Consider the following 23,913-nt stretch of genomic DNA (forward strand, 5'->3'; position numbering starts at 1 on the left):
GTTGAGAAGAGTCATAGGGGGTAAGTTTTTTACTGAGAGAGTCATGGATGCCTGGGATGCGCTGCCAGATAGGGTGGTGGAGGCAAATTCACTGGGGGCTTTTAAGAGGGGCTTGAATGGGCACATGAATGAGAGGAAAATGGAGGGATATGGGCATTCTGTAGGTAGGAGGGATTAGGTATGTCGGCACAACGTTGTGGGCTGAAGGGCCTGTTCTGTGCTGTACTGTTCTATGTTCTATATTAAAGATATGGGCAAGGCCACCATTTATTGCCCATCCAATTTGCCCTTGAGAAGATGATGGTGAGCAGCCCTTCTAGTGGAAGGTACTCCATGTCATACTGTGGGTGGGGATTTCCAAGATAATCATAGAGTACTACAGCACAGGAACAGGCAATTTGGCCTATCTAGTCCATGCCGACCTGATCTTCTGCCTAGTCCCATCTACTTGCACCCAGACCATGTCCCTCCAAACCCCTCCCATCCATGTACCTATCCAAACTTCTCTTAAATGTTGCAATTAGCATAACACTATTACAGCGCCAGCGACCCGGGTTCAATTCCCACTGCTCTCTGTAAGGAGTTTGTATGTTCTCCCTGTGTCTATGTGGGCTTCTTCTGGGTGCTCCGCGTCCTCCCACATTCCAAAAGCGTACAGGTTAGGAGCTGCGGGCATGCTGTGTTGGCGCCAGAAGAGTGGTGACATTTGCGGGCTGCCCCCAGCACATTCTCAGTAATGCATAAAGATGCATTCCACTGTGGGTTTCGATGTACATGTGGCTAATAGATAAATATCTTATCTTAATTGAACCCACATCTACCACTTCTGCTGGCAGCTCTTTCCATACTCGCATCACCCTCTGAGTGAAGACGTTTCCTCTCTGATTCCCCTTAAATATTTCACGTTTTACCCTAAACCTGTGACCTCTCGTTCTGGTCTCACCCACCTGAGGGGAAAAAGCCTGCATGCATTCACCCTATCTATACCCCTCATAGTTTTGTATACCTCTATAAAAACATAGAACATCGAACACTACAGCACAGTACAGGTCCTTCGGCCTACAATGTTGTGCTGACATTTTATCCTGCTCTAAGATCTATCTAACCCTTCCCTCCCACATAGCCCTCCATTTCTCTATCATTCATGTGCCTATCAAAGAGTCTCCCCTCATTCTCCTGCAATCCAGGGAATAAAGTTCTAACCTATTCAACCTTTCCCTATAACTCAAGTCCCAGCAACATCCTTGTAAACTTTCTCTGCAGTCGTTCAAGCTTATTGATATCTTTCCTGTACGTAGAACTGCCCACAATACTCCAAATTCAGCCCCTCACCAATGTCTTGTACAACTGCAACATAACATCCCAACTCCTGTACTCAGTGCCCTGATTTATGAAGGCCAATGTGCCAAAAGCTCTCTTTACCCTATCTACCTGTGATGCCACTTTCAAGGAATTATGGACCTGTATTCCCAGGTCCCTTTGTTCTACTGCACACCTCAGTGCCCTACCATTCACTATGTAAGTCTTACCCTGGTTTGTCCTCCCAAAGTGCATCACCTCACACTTGTCTGCATTAAATTCCATCTGCCATTTTTCAGCCCATTTGCCTAGCTGGTTAAGATCGCTTTGCAAGCTGTGGTAGCCTTCCTCGCTGTCCACTATGCCCCCAACCTTGGTGTCATCTGCAAACTTGCTAACCCAGCCCTCCACCCCCTCATCTAAATCATTAATAAAAATCACAAAAAGTAGAGGTCCCAGAACTGATCCCTGTGGGACATCACTAGTCACAGTCCTCCAATCCAAATGCACTCCCTCCACCACAACCCTCTGCTTTCTACAGGCAAGCCAATTCTGAATCCACACGGCCAAGCTTCCCTGGATCCCTTGGCCTCTGACCTTCTGAAGAAGCCTACCATGCGGAACCTTGTCAAACACCTTACTAAAATCCATGTAGACCACATCTACTGTACTACCCTCATAAATCTTCTTGGTCACCTCCTCAAAGAACCCTATCAGGCTTGTGAGGCAAGATCTTCCCTTCACAAAGCCATGCTGGCTGTCCCTAATCAGTCCATGTTTCTCCAAATGCTCATAGATCCTATCTCTTAGAATCCTTTCTAGTAGCTTACCCACCACAGACGTAAGGCTCACTGGTCTGTAATTCCCTGGACTATCCCTACTACCTTTTTTGAATAAGGGGACAACATTCACCACCCTCCAATCCTCTGGTACCATCCCCATGGACAACGAGGACTCAAAGATCCTAGCCAACAATTCAGCAATGTCCTCCCTAGCCTCACAAAGCAGCCTGGGGAATATTCCGTCAGGCCCCGGGGACTTATGTGTCCTAATATTTTCTAACAGTTCCAACACATCCTCTCTCTTGATATCTACATACTCTAGAACATTACCCTTACCAACACTGTCCTCAGCGTCATCAACATCCCTCTCCCTGGTGAATACTGAAAAGAAGTATTCATTGAGAACCTCACCCACTTCCACAGCTTCCCACCTTTGTCTTTGATCGGACCTACCTTTACTCTAGCCATCCTTCTGCTCTTCACGTATGAGGAAAAAGCCTTGGGATTCTCCTTAACCCTACTCACCAAAGCCTTTTCATGTCCCCTTCTCGCTCTCCTCAGCCCCTTCTTAAGTTCCCTCCTTGCCACTCTATATTCCTCACGAGCCCTGTCTGATCATTGCTGCTTACACCTTATGTATGCTGCCTTCTTCCTAACTAGTTTTTCTACCTCTCTTGTCACCCATGGTTCCTTCAGCCTCCCATTCCTTCTCTGCTTCACCGGGACAAATTTATCCCTAACACCCTGCAATTGATCCCTGAACATCGACCACATCTCTATAGTACATTTCCCTTCAAAAATGTCATCCCAATTCACACTGTCAAGTTCTTGCCTTACAGCCTCATAATTCGCCTTTAGGGCGGTGGATGAGGGACTAATTAAGTCATGGAATACTGTATGGACTACTTTGCTGGATCGTAAAAGCTTAAATTTGTTTGGTTGCAGAGGGAACAGTTGAGAACTGTCAGACTGTAGACCCAATGCTTTGTCTGCACTTAGTGTCAAGGAGCATGGATGAGTATTACACAAGTTTGACATGGGGCTTTATGGAGCTAAAAGTCCATCCTTTCCAAAAATGGAATGTGTCCTCACTTCCACATGTGGACATCAGAATGGTGGAACATCTTTTAACATTTTTCAGTTTCCTGTTCTCAACTTGCTCACTTTCTGCATGTGCATTATACACCAGGATGGCCTGAAAACCCTTCCTCCTTGAATAAAGGCCTAACCAGTGCCCATCTACCACCATCCTACTTATAGAAAAAATCCTTTAACTCAACTTATTTCCTCCAAATCAAAAGCATAGCTGTTGGAAAATATATCCAAGCTATACCAATCTCTTTGTGGGATATTTGGAACAGTCCTTGTTTTGGCCCTACATAGGCCCTATCATCGATTTTTCAGTACATCAATGAATATATTTGTGTTATTTCCTACTCTCCTACAGAACTCAAAAATTTCAAGACCGTTGGAAGTCAGGTTCCACTCTGTCACTTTTACATGGTCCATCTCTGACTATTCCCTCCCCTTCCCTTTCTTGATTTAGTTATCTCCTTCTCAAGGGATCAGTTAATAACTAATATCCATTACAAACCCACAGACATCCACAACCACCTTGACTATGCCTCCTCTCTCTCTGATTCCTGTAAGTACTCCATTCCATTCTCCCATTTCCTCCTGCTCCATTCCATCTAGTTTGAGAGAGGAACAATATCACAGCTGCACTCAGAGGGGACATAACGGAGGGTTCATCCACTAAGTCTATATGGGTAGAACTCAAAAATAAGAAAGGTGCAATGACTCTGATGGGATTATATTACAGACCCCTCAGTAGCCACCAGGACATTGAGGAACAGATGTGAAGGCAGATTAGGGAAAGGTGTAAAAACAGCAGGGTTGTTGTCATGGGGGACTTGAACTTCCCTAATATAGACCAGGACCTCCTTAAAGCAAGAGGTTTAGGTGGGGCAGAATTTGTTTGGTGCATCCAGGAGGGCTTCTTAAATCAATATGTGGATCGTCCAACAAGAGGAGGGGCCATACTGGACCTGGTGTTGGGTAATGAGCTGGGCCAGGTGACTGACCTTTCAGTGAGAGAACAGTTAGGGAACAGTGATCACAATTCCTTAAGTTATAAGATAGCTATAGGTAAAGATAAGTATGGATCTTGTGAGAGAGTATTAAATTGGAGCAGGGCAAACTATGGGAGCATTAGGCAGGAACCAGGGAGAGTTAATTGGGAACAGCTGTTTTTGGGCAAATCTATATCTGACATATGAAGGGTGTTTAAAGGCCAACTGCACAGAGTACAGGACAGGGATGTTCCAGTAAGAAGGAAGGACAAAGATGGCAAGGTAAGAGAACCTTGGATGTCGAGAGGTGGTGAATTTAGTCAAGAAGTGAAAAGAAAAGTATATAAAGCTTAGCAAGCTAAGATCAAACAGAGCCCTTGAGGATTATAAAGAAGCCAGAAAAGAACTCAAGAAGGAAATTAGGAAAGCTAGTAGTGGCCATGCAAAGTAGGATTACAGAGAATCCCAAGGCATTCTATACGTACATCAAGAGTAAGAGGGTAACTAGGGAGCAGGTAGGACCACTCAAAGATAAAGGAAGGAACATGTGCTTGGAAGTGGAGGATGTTGGTGAGGTCCTAAATGAATACTTTGCATCAGTATTTACCAAGGAGCAGGACGTGGAATATAGGGAGATCAGTGTGGAGCATGCTAATTTGCTAGGGCATTTTGAGATAAAGGAGGTAGTGTTGGGTCTCTTAAGGAATATTAAGCTGGATAAGTCCCCAGGACTTGATAGGATATACTCCAGGTTATTGAGAGAGGCAAGAGATGGGATTGCTGGGGCTTTGACCAATATTTTCGTGTCCTCTCTAGCCAAAGGCAAAGGCCCGGAGGACTGGCAAGTAGCTAATGTTGTTCCATTATTCAAGAAGGGAAACAGAGATAATCCTGGAAACTATAGACTAGTGAATCTCACGTCAGTGGTAGTGAAGTTACTGGAGAAGGTTCTTAGTGATGGGATTTGTGTGCATTTGGAAAACAATGGCCTAATTAGGGATAGTCAGCATGGCTTTGTGCAGGGCAAAATTGTCTTACTGACTTGATTGAGTTTTTTGACAAGGTGATGATGGTCATTGATGAAGGTAGAGCTGTGGATGTTGTCTACATGGATTTTAGTAAGGCGTTTGACAAGGTCCCTCATGGGAGGCTCATCCAGAAGATTAAGATGCATGGGATCCACTGAATTGGCCGTTTGGATTCGGAATTGGCTTGCCCATAGAAGACAGGGGACATTCTAGCTGAAGGTCTGTGACTAGTGTTGTTCCACAGGGATCTGTACTGGGACCTCTGCTGTTTGTGATGTATATAAATGACCTGGATGAAAAAGTACATGGGTGGGTTAGCAGGTTTGCAGATGATACAAAGATTGATGGTGACGTGGATAGTGTAGAAGACTGGCAAAGATACAGCAGGATAGAGATCAGTTGCAGATATGGGCAGAGAAATGGCAGATGGAGTTCAACCCGGCCAAATGTGAAGTGTTGCACTTTGGGATATCAAATGTAAAGAGACAGTCCACTGTTAATGGCAAGACCCTTAATAGTGTCAATGAGCAGGGGGATCTTGGGGTCCAAGTTCATAGCTCCCTGAAAGTGGCTACACAGGTTGATAGGGTGGTAAAGAAGGCATATGGCATGCTTGCCTTTATTAGTCGAGGCATTGAGTTCAAGAGTCAGGAAGTTATGCTGCAGCTTTATAAAACTTCAGTTAAGCTGCAGCTGGAGTATTGCATTCAGTTCTGGTCAATCCATTTTAGGAAAGATGTGGAGGCTTTGGAGAAGTTGCAGAAGAGGTTTACCAGGATGCTGCCTGGATTAGAGGGCATGTGCTATAAGGATAGGTCGGGCAAACTTGGATTGTTCTGTCTGGAGCAGTGGAGACTGAGGAGAGACCTGATTGAGGTTTATAAGATTATGAGGGGCATAGACAGAGTAGACAACCAGTATCTTTTTCCCAGGGTTGAAATGTATAAGACCAGAGGGCATGCATTTAAGGTGAGAAGGGGTAAGTTCAAGGGAAATGTGTGGGGCAAATTTTTTTTACATAGAGAGTGGTGGGTGCTTGGAACGCATTGCCTGGGGTGATGGTGGAGGCAGACACAATAGGGGTTTCAAGAGGCTCTTAGATAGGCACATGAATATGTGGGAAATGGAAGGGTATGGACATTGTGGAGGCAGAAGTGATTAGTTTAGCTGGGCATTTGATTACTAATGTAATTAGTTTGCACAACATTGTGGGCTAAAGGACCTGTTCCTGTGCTGTACTGTTCTGTGTTCTGTGATGATGACACATTATAGAATATAGAACATTACAGCACAGGAACAGGCCCAGGGTGTCTGTGTCGACTATGATGCCATGCCAAACTATTCCCATCTACCTGCACAGGGTCTATATGCCTCCATTCCTTGCCTGGGGGAGGCGATGGTGCAGTGGGATTATCACTGGATTAATGATCTAGATATGCAGGGCAAAGTCTTGGAAACCTGGGTTTGAATCCCACCATGGCAGATGGTGATAAATTTGAATTCAAATTATAGAATTAAAAAGTCTAGTGAAGATCATGAAAACTATTGTCGTTTATTGTAAAGACCCATCTGGATCACTAATATGCCATCCTTACCTGGTCTGGCCTACACTTGACTCCAGATTCACAACAGTGTGGTTGATCTTAACAGCCCTCTGAAATGGCCCAGCAAGTCATTCAGCTGTAATAAACTGCTAGAAAGCCACAAGGAAATAAAACAGGACGGATCTCCTGTAGTCAACCTAGGCATCGGAAACAATAATGGCAAAAACTGTAAAGTCCTCCTTACCAATATCTGGGGGCTTGTGCCAAAATTGGGAAAGCTGTCTCGCAGACTAGTCAAGCAACAGCATGACCTCGCCACACTCACAAAATTACACCTTACAGCCAACATCCCAGACATCACCACCTCATTGGGTAAAGGAACCTGCTGATGAGCACCTACCACTCCTCCCTCAGTGATGAATCAATACTACTCCATGTAGGACATGACTCGGAGGAAGCATTGAATGTGGCAAAGGCACAGAATGTACTCTGGGTGGGGACTTCAACGTCCATCACTGAGTGGCTTAGTAGCACCCTTACAGACTGAACTGGCCAAGTGCTAAAAGACATTGCTGCTAGATTGGGTCTGCAGCAGGTGGTGAGGGAAGCATGGGAAAAAGCTACTTGATCTCCTCTCTCAGATGCATCTGTCCACAGCAGTATTGGTGGAGTCACCAGCACACAATCCTCGTGGAGACAATATCCTGTCTTCACAGTAAAAATACACTTCATTGTGCCATGTGGTGCTAACATCATACTAAATGGGGCATATTGCAACCAGATCTAGCGACTCAGACCTGGGCATCAAAAAGGTGCTTCCATCAGCAGAAGCAGAATTGTACTCAACCCCACACAAAAAGTGCTGGAGGAACTCAGCAGGTCAGCAGCATCTATGGAAATAAACAATCAATGTTTCGGGCCGAGACCCTTCATCAGGACTGGAAAGGAAGAGGGCAGAAGCCAGAATAAGAAGGTGGGGGAGGAACACACGCAAGCAGGGTGTGCACCTCCTTTACCATCCTATCTACTTGTGTTGCCTCTTTCAGGGAGCTATGGACTTGCATCCTAAGATCCCTCTGTACATCAGTGCTCTGAAGGGTCCTGCCATTTACTGTACACTTTCCACTTACATTTGACTTCCAAAGTGCAACACCTCACATTTGTCCGGATTAAATTCCATCTGTCATTTCTCCATCCATATCTCCAATTGATCTACAGTATGTCCTGCTGTATCCTTTGAAACTTTACCATCTACAACTCCACCAATTTTTTGTGCCATCTGCACCCTAACTCTGATCATCCCATTTACATTTTCATCCATATCAGTTTTTCTGAAATGCCTTCCTTTTTCTTTAACCATGGCTTTCCCTCCACCACTGTTGACAGTGCTCTCAACTGCATCTGCTCTATTTCCCACACTTCTATACACACCCTTCTCCTCCCACCTAGAATAAAGATAAGGTTCAACTCGCCCTCCATCCATCCCCCATTTAACAGATTATCCTCCATAATTTCTACCACCTTCAATGAGATTCCACCATCAAATGCATTCTCCTTCCCCTCCAGTATTCCAAAAGGACCATTCCCTCTGCAAGTCCTTGGTTCATTCCTTACTCTTAACCGACATCCAGTCCTGTCCTCATGGTACCTTCATATGCAACTGAAGGTTATGTAACACTTGTCGTTTTGCCTCTTCCTTTCCCACCATCCAGGGACCCAAACTCTCCATGCAGATGAAGAGTTCCCATCTTCCCATTTCATGCACTACCTTCAGTATTCATGATGTAGTTTCTGTTGCATTGGATAACTTAAATGCAGATTGAGGGACTGCTTTGCAGAACACTTCTCTTTCATTCCTGAGTTTCCAGTTATCCTGTTATGTTAATTCTCCATCGCACTTCCTCTGTGACCTCTCAGTCTTTGATCTCTTGTACTTTGCCAATTCAAACTACACGTCTGCCTACACATACTCTATATCCTCCATTTCCTGCCTCTCTAAGTGCCTCTTAAACGTTGCTATCATATCTTCTTTCACCAACTCTCCTGGCAGCACGTTCCAGACACCTACTGCACTCCATTTAAAAAAAAATTGCCTCATAAAGCTCCTTTAAAATTTCCCGCTCTCAAATTAAAGCTATGCCCCCCTATGATATTAAAAGTTCGTTATTTATATAAATTATTTGGATGCAAATGTAGTAAGTTTGTGAATGCCATTGAATTAGGAGGTGGTGTTGATGTGAAGAAGGTTATCATAGATTACAGGGGCATCTTGATCAGTTAGGGAAATGGGCCGAGGGGTGGCAAATGGATTTCAACACAGATGCGTTTGAGCTGATGCATTTTGGAAAGTCAAACCAGCGTAGGACTTGTACTATGAATGGTAGGGCACCAGGGAGTGTAATGGAACAGCAGGACCTAGGAGTACAAGTGCACAGTTCGTTGAGAGTGGTGTCACAGGTAGATAGGGTGGTGAAAAAGGCATTTAATACGCTGCCCTCATCAGTCAGGGCATTGAGTACAGGAGTTGAGACATAATGTTGCAGTTGTATACTGTAAGTCATTGGTGAGGCCACACTTGGAGTACTGTGTGCAGTTAAAGGAAAGACGTGGTTAGACTGGAAAGAATGCAAAAAACATTGACGCGGATGTTGCCAGGACTAGAGGCCCTGAGTTATAGGGAGAGGTTGGCCAGGCTAGGTCTTTATTCCTTGGAACAAAGGAGAATGAGGGGTGACCTTATAAAGATTTATAAAATCATGAGGGGCATAGATAAGGCAGATGATAAATCTTTCCCCAGGATAGAGGAGTCCAAGACTAGGGGGGGCATAGATTTAGGGTGAGAGGGGAAAGATTTACAAGAGACCTGAGGGGCAACTTCTTCACGCAGAGGATGGTGGATGTATGGAACGAGTTGCCAGAGGAAGTGGGTGAGGCATGTACAATTGTATCAATTAAGAAGCACTTGCAGGGGCAGGGCTTAGAGAAATATGGGCCAAACACAGGAAATTGGGTCTAGCTGGGTCTGCATGGACTCGTTGGGCCAAAGGGCCTGTATCTGTGCTGTGATGCTCTGCCACTCTATGACTCTGAGAGTTAGGGGAACATGTCCCTACTAGGGTGAAGGGTAAGGCTGGCAATTTTAGGGAAGCTTGGTTGATGAGAGATATTAGGCTCTGGTCAGGGAAAAGGAGGCATATACTGGGTTTGGGCAATTGGAAGTAAGCGAATCTCTCTATTATAAAAAGTGTAGGAGTACAATTAAGAGGGAAATCAGGACGAAAAGGGGGCATGAGATGGATCTAGCATGCAGGGTTAAGGAAAATCTCAAGAAATTCTCTAGGTATATTAAGAGTGAAAGGGGGACTAAGGGAGAGAATAGGTCGCTTTAAAGATCAGCATGGCCATCCATGCATGGAGCCACAGAAAATGAGTGAGATTTTTAATAATTAGTTTTCGTCATAGAGAAAATGATGGATGCTAAAGAAATTAGGGAAATGAGTGATGATGCCTTGGACCACATATGAATTACCAGGGAGAAGGTATTGGTGGCCTTAAAGCACATTAAGGCGGGTAAATCCTTAGGGCCTGACCAAGTGCATCCTTGGACCTTGTGGGAAGCTCGGGAAGAAATTGCGGAAGGCATTGCAGAGATATTTGCTTCATCTTTAGCCACAGGTGAAGTTCCAGAAGACTGGAGGGTGGCTAATGCTGTACCGTTATTTAAGAAGGGCAGCAAAGACAAGCCAAGAAACTACAGACCGGAGAATTTGAAATCAGTAGTGGGTAAGTTACTGGAGGGGATTCAGAGGGACAGGATGTATCAACATTTGGATAGGCAAGGTCTAATTTGGGATAGTCAGCTTGGCTTTGTGTGTGGGAAATTGTGTCTGACAAATCTCTTAGAATTTTGCAAAGAGGTAACCGAGAGGATAAATGAGGGAAGGGCAGTGGATGTTGTCTATATGGACTTTAGCAAGGCCTTTGACAAGGTCCCACATGGCAGGCTTGTCCTGAAGGTTAGATCGCATGGTGTCCAGGGAGTGATAGCTAATTGAGTTCGTAATTGGTTCAATGGTAAGAAGCAGAGAATGATAGTGGAAGGTAATTTTTCGGACTAGAGGCCTGTGACTAGTGGTGTGCCACAGGGGTTGGTGCTGGCACCTTTGTTGTTTGTTATTTGGATAAACGATTTGGATGAGAACATACAAGTCACGGTTAGTAAGTTTGCAGATAATACTACAATAGGTGGTATCATAGACAGTGGAGAAAGTTATCAAAAATTACGGGAGGATCTTGATCAGCTGAGGATTGTCAAGCAGCATTCAATTCAGATACATGTGAAGTGGCTCTCCACTCTTCATTGGAGCACCTAGACAACAGCAAAACATACGTTAGGTTGCTGTTTGTCGATTACAGCTTGGTGTTCAACAACAGTTAAGCAACATTAATCCTCAGTATTCAAAACCTGGGCCTCTGTAACTCCCTCTGCAACTGGATCCTTGACTTCCTATAATATAATATTTATTTATTAGTCACATGTACATTAAAACGCACAGTGAAATGCATCTTTTTGCATTAACAACCAACACAACATAGCATGCCCACAACTTCCGAACCCGTGTGTCTTTTGGAACATGAGGTTGCTTTGGCAGATAATGTGAAGGTAAATCCGAAGAGGTTCTACAAGTATATGAAGAATAAAAGGATAGTAAGGGACAAAATTCGTCCCCCAGAAGATCAGAGTGGTCGTCCATGTGTGGAGCCTCAGGAGATGGGGGAGATCTTAAACAATTTTTTTGCATCAGTATTTACGCAGGAAACCGGCTCAGTGGAAATGGAATAAAGGGAAATAGAGTCATGGAACATATAGACATTAAAGAGGAGGAGGTGCTTGCTGCCTTACAGCAAATAAAGGTAGATAAATCCCCTGGGCCAGATAAGATATTTCCTCGGACATTGAGGGAGACTAGTGTAGAAATTGCAGGGGCCCTGGCAGATATATTTAAAATGTCCTTAGCCGCGAGTGTGGTGCCGGAGGACTGGAGGGTAGCTCATGTTGTTCCATTGTTTAAAAAAGGATCTAAAAGTAAGCCAGGTAATTACAGGCCCGTGAGCTTGACATCAGTAGTGGGTAAATTGTTGGAAGGTGTTCTGAGAGATCAGATATACAAGTACTTGGACAACCAAGGGCTGATTAAGGATAGTCAGCATGGCTTTGTGCGTGGTAGATCGTGTTTAACGAATCTTATAGAGTTTTTCGAGGTTACCAAGAAAGTAGATGAAGGAAAGGCTGTGGATGTTGTCTACATGGACTTTAGTAAGGCCTTTGACAAGGTCCCACATGGGAGGTTAGTTCAGAAGGTTCAGACACTAGGTATCCATGGAGAGGTTGTAAACTGGATTCGAAATTGGCTGTGGGAGAAGACAGAGAGTGGTAGTGAATGATTGTTTCTCAGACTGGAGGCCTGTGACTAGTGGTGTGCCTCAGGGATCTGTGCTGGGACCATTGTTGTTTGTTGTCTATATCAATGATCTAGATGATAATGTGGTAAATTGAATCAGCAAGTTTGCTGATGACACTAAGATTGGAGGTGTTGTGGACAGCGAGGAAGACTTTCAAAGCTTGCAAAGGGATCTGGACCTACTGGAAGAATTGTCCAGAAAATGGTAGATGGAATTTAATGCAGACAAGTGTGTGATGTTGCATTTTGGAAGGATAAATCAAGGTAGGACATACACAGTAAATGGTAGGGCACTGAGGAGTGCAGAGGAACTAAGGGATCTGGGAGTTCAGATACATAATTCCCTGAAAGTGGCGTCACGGGTAGACAGGGTTGTAAAGAAGGCTTTTGGCATCCTGGCATTCATAAATCAAAGTATTGAGTATAGGAGTTGGAATGTTATGGTGAGGTTGTATAAGCCATTGGTGAGGCCAAATTTGGAGTATTGTGTGCAGTTCTGGTCACCTAACTATAGGAAGGATGTCAGATTGAAAGAGCGCAGAGGAGATTTACTAGAATGTTGCCAGGTCTTCAGGAGTTGAGTTACAGGGAAAGATTGAACAAGTTAGGACTTTATTCTTTGGAGCGCAGAAGAATGAGGGGAGATTTGATAGAGGTTTACAAAATTATGAGTGGTATAGACAGAGTTAATGCGAGTAGGCTCTTTCCACCTAGATTAGGAGAGATAAGTATGAGAGGACATGGCTTTAGGGTGAAAGGGGAAAGGTTTAGGGGGAACTTCTTCACTCAGAGAGTGGTGGGAGTATGGAACGGGCTGCCATCTGATGTAGTAAGTGCGGGCTCACTCTTGAGCTTTAAGAATAAATTGGATAGATACATGGACGGGATTGGTCTGGAGGGTTATGGACTGGGTGCAGGTAAATGGAACTAGCGGGATAACGTTTCGGCACAGACTAGAAGGGCCGAATGGCCTGTTTTTATGTGCTGTAGTGTTCTATGGTTCTATGGAATGTGGGAGGAAACCAGAGCACCCAGAGGAAACCCACACAGACACGGGAAGAATGTACAAACTCCTTACAGACAGTGGCTGGAAATGAACCCGGGTCACTGGCACTGTAATAGCGTTATGCTAACCACTACACAAATGTGCTGCTCCTTATCAGGAGACCACAGTCAGTGCAGATCAGTAAAAACATCTCCTCGCTGACAATTAATACAGGTGTACCTCAAGGATGCGTGCTTAGCCCACTGCTCTACTCTCTCTACACTGATGACTGTGATTAAGCACAGCTCAAATGCCATCTTTATATTCACCAATGACACGACCGTTGGTAGAACCTCAGATGGCGACAAGGAGGCATGCAGGAGTGAGATAGATTGGCTGGTTGAGTGGTGTCGTGATAACAACCTCACACTCAACGTCAGCAAGACCAAGGTATTTATTGTGGACTTCAGGAAGGGGAAATCAGGAGAACACACACCAGTCCTCATTGAGGAGTCAACAGTGGAAAGGGTGAGCAGCTACAAGTTTCTGGGTGTCAACCCTGGTTAGACCACACTTAGAATATTGTGTTCAGTTCTGGTCACCTCATTATAGGAAGGATGTGGAAGCTTTAGAAAGGGTGCAGAGCAGATTTACCAGGATGCTGCCTGGATTGGAGAGCACGTCTTATGAGGACAGGTTGAGTGAGCTGGGGCTTTTCTCTTGAGAGAGAAGGAGGATGAGAGGTGAATTGATAGAGGGATACAAGCTGATAAGAGGCATATATTGAGTGGACAGTCAGAGACTTTTTCCCAGGGGGGAAATGGTTAACACGAGGGGGCATAATTTTAAGGTGATTGGAGGAAAGTATGGGGGGGAGGGTATCAGAGGTAAGTTTTTTACACAGAGAGTTGTGGGTGCGTGGAAGGTGCTACCAGGGGTGCTGGTAGAAGTGGATACATTAGGGACATTTAAGAGACTCTTAGATAGGCACATGGATGATAGAAAAATGGAGGGATATGTGAGAGGGAAGGGTTAGATTGATCTGAGAGTAGGTTAAAAGGTCTGCACAACATCATGGGCCGAAGGGCCTGTACTGTGCTGTAATGTTCTATGTTCTATGGTCTAACACCTCAGGATCTATTCTGGGCTCAACACGTTGATGCAATCAAGTAGGCGGCATGCCAGCGGCTCTACTTCATTAGGAGTTTGAGGCGATTTGGTATTACAAATTTCTATTGATGTACGGTAGAGAGCATTCTGACTGGTTGCATCACCGCCTGGTATGGAGGCTCCAATGCACAGGATCGCAAGAGGCTGCAGAAGGTTATAGACTCAGCCAGCTCCATCACAGGCACAACCCTACCCACCATTGAGGACAACTTCAAGAGGTGGTGCTTCAAGAAGGCGGCATCCATCACTATCTGGGATATGCCCTCTTCTCGTTACTACCATCGGGGAGGAGATACAGGAGCCTGAAGACCCACACTCAATGATTTAGGAACAGCTTCTTCCCCTCTGCCATATTTCTGAATAATTTAGTGGTGTTCCTGGACTGAACACTACTTAATAGTGGATAAAAAGGAATAATTATTTTGTAATTTATAGTCATTTTATGTCTTTGCACTGCACTGCTGCCACAAAACAACACAATTCATGACATATAAGTCAGTGATAATAAACCTGATTCTGATTCTGAATTGTTGCATTTTGGGAAGTCAAACCTGGGTAGGACTTAAACAGAGAATGGTTGGGCCCTGGGGAGCGTTGTGGAACAGAGGGATCTTAAAGTACGTAGACATAGAACACTACAGCATAGTACAGGCCCTTTGGCCCACAATGTTGTGCTGACATTTTATCCTGCTCTAATTTCTATCTAACCCTTCCCTCCCACATAGCCCCCTATTTTTCTATCATTCAAGTGTCTATCTAAGAGTCTCTTAAATGTCCCTAATGTATCTGCCCCCACAATCTCTGCTGGCAGTGCGTTCCACGCACCCACGACTCTCTGTGTAAAAGAAAAATCTTACCCCTGACATCCCCCTTATAACTTCCTCCAGTCACCTTAAAAATATGTCCCCTCGTGTTAGCCATTGTCACCCTGGGAAAAAGTCTCTAACTGTCCACTAGATCTATGCCTCTTATCATCTTGTTTGCATTATATAGTTTGCTGAAAGCAGCTTCACAGGTACACAGGGTGGTGAAGTTGTTTAGCATGCTGGCCTTCATCAGTCAGGGCACTGAGTATAGGAGCTGGGACGTGATGTTGCAGTTGTACAAGACATTTGTGGAACTCAAATCAGACTAGCTTGGTGGGTACCATGGTCAGCATGGACAAGTTGGGAGTAAAGAGGACGGGAAGATATTTAATTGGGGAAAGGCAAATTATGAGGCTTATAAGGCGAGAACTTGGGATGGTAAATTGGGGTGACGTTTTTGAAGGGAAATGTACTATGGAGATGTGGTCAATGTTCAGGGATCTTTTGCAGGATGTTAGGGATAAATTTTCCCGGTGAGGCAGAGAAGGAATGGTAGGGTGAAGGAACCGTGGGTGACGAGAGAGGTGGAGCAACTAGTTAGGAAGAAGAGGGTAGCATACATAAGGTTCAAGCAGCAAGGATCTGACAGGGCTCATGAGGAATATGGAGTAGCAAGCAAGGAGCTTAAGAAAGGGCTGAGGAGAGCGAGAAGGGGACTTGAAAAGACTTTGGCAAGCAGGATTAAGGAGAATCCCAAGACTTTTTTCTCGGACTTAAAGAGCAGAAGGATGGCTAGGGTAAAGGTAGGTCCGATTAAAGACAAAGGTGGGAGGATGTGCCTGGAAGCTTTGGAAGTGGGTGAGGTTCTCAATGAATACTTCTCTTCAGTATTCACCAAGGAGAGGGGTCTTGATGATGCTGAGAACAGTGTAGGTGAGGGTAATGTTCTGGAGTATGTAGATATTAAGAGAGAGAATGTGATGGAGTTGTTAGTAAATATTAAGACAGATAAGTCCCCGGGGCCTGATGGAATATTCCCCAGGCTGCTTCATGAGACGAGGGAGGAGATTGCTGAACCGTTGGTTAGGATCTTTGAGTCCTCGTTGTCAACGGGGATGGCACCGGAGGATTGGAGGGTGGCGAATGTTGTCCCCTTATTCAAAAAAAGGTAGTAGGGATAGTCCAGGGAATTACAGACCAGTGAGCCTTACGTCTGTGGTGGGTAAGCTGGTGGAAAGGATTCTAAGAGATAGGATCTATGAGCATTTGGAGAAACATGGACTGATTAGGGACAGCCAGCATGGCTTTGTGAAGGTAAGATCTTGCCTCACAAGCCTGATAGGGTTCTTTGAGGAGGTGACCAGGAAGATTGATGAGGGTAGTGCCGTAGATGTGGTCTACATGGATCTTAGTAAGGCGTTTGACAAGGTTCCACATGGTAGGCTTCTTCAGAAGGTCAGAGGCCAAGGGATCCAGGGAAGCTTGGCCGTGTGGATTCAAAATTGGCTAGCCTGTAGAAAACAGAGGGTTGTGGTGGAGGGAGTGCATTCAGATTGGAGGGCTGTGACTAGTGGTGTCCTGCAGGGATTGGTTCTGGGACCTCTACTTTTTGTGTTATTCATTAATGACTTAGATGAGGGGTGAAAGGCTGGGCTAGCAAGTTTGCAGATGACACAAAGATCGGTGGTGTTGTGGATAGTGTGGAGGGCTGTAGAAGCTTACAGAGGGATATTGATAGGATACAGAGCTGGGCTGACAAGTGGCAGATGGAGTTCAATCCAGAGAAGTGTGAGGTGGTACACTTTGGAAGGACAAACTCCAAGGCGGAGTACAAGGTAAATGGCAGGATTCTGGGCAGTGTAGAGGAGCAGAGGGATCTGGGGGTTCATATCCACAGATCACTGAAAGTTGCCTCGCAGGTGGATAGGGTAGTTAAGAATGCTTATGGGATGTTAGCTTTCATAAATCGGGGAATCGAGTTTAAGAGCCTCAAAGTGATGATGCAGCTTTACAAAACTCTGGTTAGGCCGCACTTGGAGTACTGTGTCCAGTTCTGGTCACCTCATTATAGGAAGCATGTGGAGGCGTTGGAAAGGGTGCAGAGGAGATTTACCAGGATGCTGCCCGGATTAGAGAGTATGGATTATGAGGAGAGACTAAAGGAGCAGGGGCTGTTCTCATCGGAGAGGAGGAGGATGAGGGGAGGCATGATAGAGGTATACAAGATATTGAGAGGAATAGATAGAGTGGACAGCCAGCGCCTTTTTCCAGGGCACCAATGCTCAAAACAAGAGGACATGGCTTTAAGGTATTGGGTGGGAAGTTCAAGGGTGATGTCAGAGGGAGGTTTTTCACCCAGAGAGTGGTTGGTGCATGGAATGCACTGCCTGGGGTGGTGGTGGAGGCTGATACATTGGACAAATTCAAGAGATTGTTAGATAAGCATATGGAGGAATTTATGTTAGAGGGATAAGTGGGAGGAAGGGGTTAGATAGTCATAGGTGTGGTTTGAAGGGTGGCACAACATGGTGGGCCGAAGGGCCTGTATTGTGCCATATTGTTCTATGGTTTAGAAGGGCCTGTTTCCTTGCTGTATTAACCTATGTCTCTAATAGCTAATATACTCCAATCTAGGCAACATCCTGGTGAACCTGTTTTTCACCCTCCACAAAGCCTCCACATCCTTCCTATAACGCAATGTGCAGAACTGCACACAATACTCTAAATGAGGCATAACCAAAGTTTTATATAATTGCAACATATGATTTCCTGACTTTTATGATCAATATCCCAACTGAAGAATGTAAATATGCCATATGCCTTCTTTACCACCCTATCTACTTGTGTTGCCACTTTCAATGAGCTATGATCTTGCACCTCAAGACCCCTCTGTACATCAGTGCTGTTCAGGATCCTGCCACTTACTGTATACTTTCCTCAAGTAGATCAAGAATTTCGAACTGACAGACTAGAAAGGCATTTGGTTGGAGTAAAGGGAATTATGAGGCTCTCAGGCAGGAAGTTGGAAGCTTAAATTGGGAACAGATGTTCTCAGGGAAAAGTACGGAAGAAATGTGGCAAATATTCAGGGGATATTTGTGTGGAGTTCTGCATAGGCATGTTCCAATGAGACAGGGGAGTCACGATAGGATACAGGAACCGTGGTGTACAAAGGCTATAATAAATCTAGTCAAAAGGAAAAGAAAAGCTTACAAAAGGTACAGAGAGCTAGGTAATGTTAGAGATCTGGAAGAGTATAAGGGGAACAGGAAGGAGCTTAAGAAGAATAATAGGAGAGCCAGAAGAGGACATGAAAAGGCCTTGGTGGGCAGGATTAAGAAAAACCCCCAAGGAGTTTGTTAAGTGTGTACAGGAAGTATTCCTGTCACAGTATGTTGACAGGCCGACTAGAGGGAATGCCATATTAGATCTAGTATTAGGTAATGAACTAGGTCAGGTGACAGATCTCTTGGGTGAACATTTGGGGGACAGTGACCACCGCTTCTTAACCTTTAGCATTGTCATGGACAAGGACAGGAGCAAAGAGGATGGGAAGATATTTAATTGGGGAAGGACAAATTATGAGGCTATAAGGCTAGAACCTGAGTGTGTAAATTGGGATGACATTTTTGAAGGGAAATGTACTATGGAGATGTGGTCATTGTTCAGGGATCTCTTGCAAGATGTTAGGGATAAATTTGTCCTGGTGAGGCAGAGAAAGAATGGCAGGGTGAAGGAACCATGGGTGACTGGAGAGGTGGAACAACTAATTAGGAGGAAGAAGGCAGCATACATAAGGTGTAGGCAGCAAGGATCAGAAAGGGCTCAGGAGGAATATAGGGTAGCAAGGAAGGAACTTAAGAAGGTGCTGAGGAGAGCAAGAAGGGGGCATGAAAAGGCTTTGGCGAGTAGGGTTAAGGAGAATCCCAAGGCTTTTTTCACTTATGTGAAGAGCAGAAGGATGATGAGAGTAAAGGTAGGACTGATTAGAGACATAGGTGTGAGGATGTGCTTGGAGCCGTGGAAGTGGGTGAGGTTCTCAATGAATACTTCTCTTCAGTATTCAACAAGGAGAGTAGCCTTGATGACGCAGAGGACAATGTTGGTAAGGTTAATGTTCTGGAGCATGTAGATATCAAGAGGGAGGATGTATTGGAGTTGTTAGAAAATATTAGGACAGATAAGTCCCCGGTGTCTGATGGGATGTTCCCCAGGCTTCTCCACGAGGCGAGGGAGGAGATTACTGAGCCTTTGGCTAGGATCTTTGAGTCCATGTTGTCCATGGGAATGGTACCAGTGGATTGGAGGGTGGCGAATGTTGTCCCCTTATTCAAAAAAGGTAGTCGGGATAGTCCAGGGAATTACAGACCAGTGAGCCTTATGTCTGTGGTGGGCAAGCTGTTGGAAAGGATTCTTAGAGATAGGATCTGTGGGCACTTAGAGAATCACGGTCCGATCAGGGACAGCTGGAATGGATTTGTGAAGGGAAGATCATGTCTCACAAGCCTGATAGGATTCTTTGAGGAGATGACCAGAAAGATTGATGAGGGTAGTGCAGTAGATCTGGTCTACATGGATTTTAGTAAGGCATTTGACAAGGTTCCACATGGTAGGCTTCTTCAGAAGGTCAGAGGGCATGGGATCCAGGGACACTTGGGTGAGTGTATTCAGAATTGTCTTGCCTGTAGAAAGCAGAGGGTTGTGGTGGAGGGGGTGCATTCTGATTAGAGGGCTGTGACTAGAGGTGTCCCACAAGGGTCAGTTCTGGGACCTCTACTTTTCATGATATATATTAATGACTTGGATGAGGAGGTGGAAGGGTGGGTTAGCAAGTTTGCAGACGACATTAAGTTCGGAGGTTTTGTGGATAGTGTGCAGGACTGTAGGAGATTGCAGAGGGATATTGATAGGATGCAGAGCTGGGCTGAGAAGTGGCAGATGGAGTTCAATCCAGAGAAGTGTGAAGTGGTACACTTCAGAAGGACAAACTCCAAGGCAGAGTACAAAGTTAATGGCAGGATTCTGGGTAGTATGGAGGAGCAGAGGGATCTAGGGGTTCTTATCCATAGATCACTGAAAGTTGCCTCGCAGGTGGATAGGGTAGTTAAGAAAGCTTATGGGATGTTAGCTTTCGTAAGTCGGGGGATCGAGGTTAAGTGCCTCGAGGTAATGATTGAGCTCTACAAAACTCTGGTCAGACCACACTTAGAGTACTGTGTCCAATTCTGGTCACCTCATTATAGGAAAGATGTGGAAGTGTTGGAGAGAGTGCAGAGATTTACCATGATGCTGCCTGGTTTGCAGAGTATGGATTATGAGGAGAGACTAAGGGAGCTAGGGCTTTACGCTTTAGAGAGAAGGAGGATGAGAGGAGACATGATAGAGGTGTACAAAATATTAAGAGGAATAGATAGAGTAGACAGCTAACGCCTCTTTCCCAGGGCAGCAATGCTCAATACAAGAGGGCATGGCTTTAAAGTAATGGATGGGAGGTTCAAGGGAGGTATCAGAGGGAGGTTTTTCACCCAGAGGGTGGTTGGTGCATGGAATGCGCTGCCTGGAGTAGTGTTGGAGGCAGGTACACTGGTCAAGTTCAAGAGATTGTTAGATAAGCATATGGAGGAATTTAAAATAGAGGGATATGTGGGAGGAAGGGTTTAGATAGTCTTAAGCGAGGTTTAAAGGTCGGCACAACATGGTGGGCCAAAGGGCCTGTATTGTGCTGTATTGTTCTATGGTTCTATGGTTCATTCTACAAGTATGTGAAGAGCGAGAGGATAAGATGCGAGGGAAAGGTCCTTTCAAGTGCAGCAGTGGGAAAGTGTGTATGGATCCAGAACAAATAGCAGAGGTACTTAATGAATACTTTACATCAGTATTCACTACGGAAAAAGATCTGGGGGATTGTAGTGAGGACTTGCAGCAGGCTGAAAAGCTTGAGCATGTAGGTATTAGGAAAGAGGAGGTGCTGAAACTTTTGGAAAGCATCAAGTTGGATAAGTCGCCAGAACTGGATGAGATGTACCCCAGGCTGCCGTGGGAGGCGAGGGAGGAGATTGCTGAGCCTCTGATGATGATCTTTGCATCCTCGATGGAGACGGGAGAGGTTCCAGAAGATTGAAGCATTGCAGATGTTGTTCCATTATTCAAGAAAGGGAGTAGAGATAGCCCAGGAAATTATAGTCCAGTGAGTCTTACCTCAATGGTTGGTAAGCTGATGGAGAAGATCCTGAGAGGCAGGATTTATGAACATTTATAATATGATTAGGAATAGTCAGCATGGCTTTGTTAAGGGCAGGTCCTGCCTTACGAGCCTGATTGAATTTTTTGAGGATGTGACCAAACACATCGATGAAGAGAGAGCAGTAGATGTAGTGTGTATGGATTTCAGCAAGGAATTTGATAAGGTACCCCATGCAAGGCTTATTGAGAACGTAAGGAGGCATGGGATCCAAGGGGACATTGCATTGTGGATCCAGAACTCACTGGCCACAGAAGGCAAAGAGTATTTGTTGAAGGTTGGTATTCTGCATGGAGGTCGGTGACCAGTGGTGTACCTCAGGGATCTGTTCTGGGACCCTTACTCTTTGTGATTTTTATAAACGACCTGGATGAGGAAGTGGAGGAATGGGTTAGTAAGTTTGCGGATGACACAAAGGTTGGATGTGTTGTGGATAGTATAGAGGCCTGTCAGAGGTTACAGCAGGATATTGATAGGATGCAAAGTTCGGCTAAGAAGTGGCAGATGCAGTTCAACCCAGATAAGTGTGAAGTGGTTCATTTTGGTAGGTCAAGTATGATTGCAGAATATAGTCTTAATGGTAGGACTCTTGGCAGTATGGAGGATCAGAGGGATCTTGGGGTCCAAGTCAATAGAACACTCAAAGCAGCTGCACAGGTTGACTCTGTGATTAAGAAGGCATATGGTGTATTGTCCTTCATCAATCATGGAATTGAATTTAGGAGCCGAGAGGTATTGTTGCGGCTGTATAGGACCGTGGTCAGACCCCACTTGGAGGACTGTGCTCAGTTCTGGTCATCTCACTACAGGAAGGATATGGAAGCCATGGAAAGGGTGCAGAGGAGATTTACAAGGATGCTGCCTGGAATGCGGAGCATGCCTTATGAAAACAGGTTGAATGAACTCGGCGTTTTCTCCTTGGAGCGACGGAGGATGAGGGGGGACCTGATAGAGTTATATAAGATGATGAGAGGCATTGATCAGGTAGATAGTCAGAGACTTTTCCCCAGGGCTGAAATGGTGGCCACAAGAGGACATAGGTTTAAGGTGCTGGGGAGTAGGTATAAAGGGGATGTCAGGGGTAAGTTTTTTACTCAGAAAGTGGTGAGTGTGTGGAATGGGCTGCCGGCAACGGTGGTGGAAGTGGATATGATAGGGTCTTTTAAGAGACTTTTGGATAGGTACATGGGGCTGAGAAAAATAGAGGGCTATGGGTAAACCTAGTAATTTCTAAGGTAGAGACATGTTCGGCACAGCTTTGTGGGCTGAAGGGCCTGAACTGTGCTGTAGGTCTTCTATGTTTCTATGAACTAATGAAATGGTGTCCCAGCAACACTGCCTGTCGAGCAGCTGCTTCAGAGCATCAGACACCCAAGTTCATTCCGGATGTTGGGTGCATTCTATATGGAGTTTGCACGTTCTCCTTGTGATCACATGGGATTCCTCTGGAGCCCCGTTTCTTCCCACATCCCAAAGACATGCAGGTTGGTAGGTTAATTGGCCGGTGAAAATGACCCCTAGTTTGTAAATGTGTGGTAGAATCTGGGATTAGTAAATGGGATTGTGGGAGGGTTTAGGGGGTGGTGGAATATAAAATGCAATTAAAATAAGATTGATGTAACTAGGTGGTTGATGGTTGGCTTGGAGTGGATTGGACTGGTATGGGCAGAACAAAGGACCTGTTTGCTTGCTGTATCCCCCTTGACTCCTTTCCAGCAATAAGGGAATGATAATCTAATCACACAATGTGTACCAAATGATGGTGCAAAACGAAGCCATGATGTACCCATGGTGGAGAAGGTAAATATTTAAGGTAGTGATTGTGGTGCCAATGAAGAAAGTGGTTTCCTTCAGAATATTACCAAGCTCAAATGTTGTTGAGGCTTGTTCAGCATGACACGGTAGTGCAGTGGTTAGTGTAACGCTATTACAGCGCTAGGGTCCCGGGTTCAATTCCATCCACTGTCTGTAAGGAGTTTGTACGTTCTCCCTGTGTCTGTGTGGGTTTCCTCTGGTTGCTCCAGTTTCTTCCCACATTCCAAAGACGTACAGATTAGGAAGTTGTGGGGATGCTATGTTGGCGCTGGAAACGTGGAGACACATGCGGGCTGCCCTCAGCACACTGTGCAAAAGATGCATTTCACTGTGTGTTTCAATGTACATATGACTAATAAAGATATCTTATTTCTTACATTTGGAGAGTTCTGTCTGGTTCCTGATTTCAGTCTGACAAATTGTGCAAAAGCTTTGGGAGTCAGTGTGTAGGTTACTTTCCATAGTATTCTGTCCATTCTTGTTAACCACAGAAAATATATGGCTGGTCCACTTAAGTCTCAATAATGTTTCTCAGGATGCATGTCAGTGCATTTATCTGCTTTTGAAGATCAGGCTGACTTGAAAGTCCTGTTTCTTGCACACAAAAATATGTACAAGAGAAATAAGAACACTAAGATCTAATGTGCAAGTTTCAAAGAATAAATCCAGTAACTTTTCTGTTTGTCTAATATTGTTTCTCTTGCCACCT

General features: G+C 45.0%; 1 protein-coding gene across 1 annotated transcript in view; it reads left to right on the plus strand.

The window, feature by feature from the left end:
- The window catches only part of LOC127572948 (gonadotropin-releasing hormone receptor-like), a 42,745-nt gene that overhangs the window by 1,923 nt on the left and 16,909 nt on the right, over positions 1-23,913 (plus strand). The gene's annotated exons all lie outside the window — the stretch shown is intronic.

The sequence above is a fragment of the Pristis pectinata genome, chromosome 7, assembly GCF_009764475.1.
Source record: "Pristis pectinata isolate sPriPec2 chromosome 7, sPriPec2.1.pri, whole genome shotgun sequence".
Classification (NCBI taxonomy): domain Eukaryota; kingdom Metazoa; phylum Chordata; class Chondrichthyes; order Rhinopristiformes; family Pristidae; genus Pristis; species Pristis pectinata.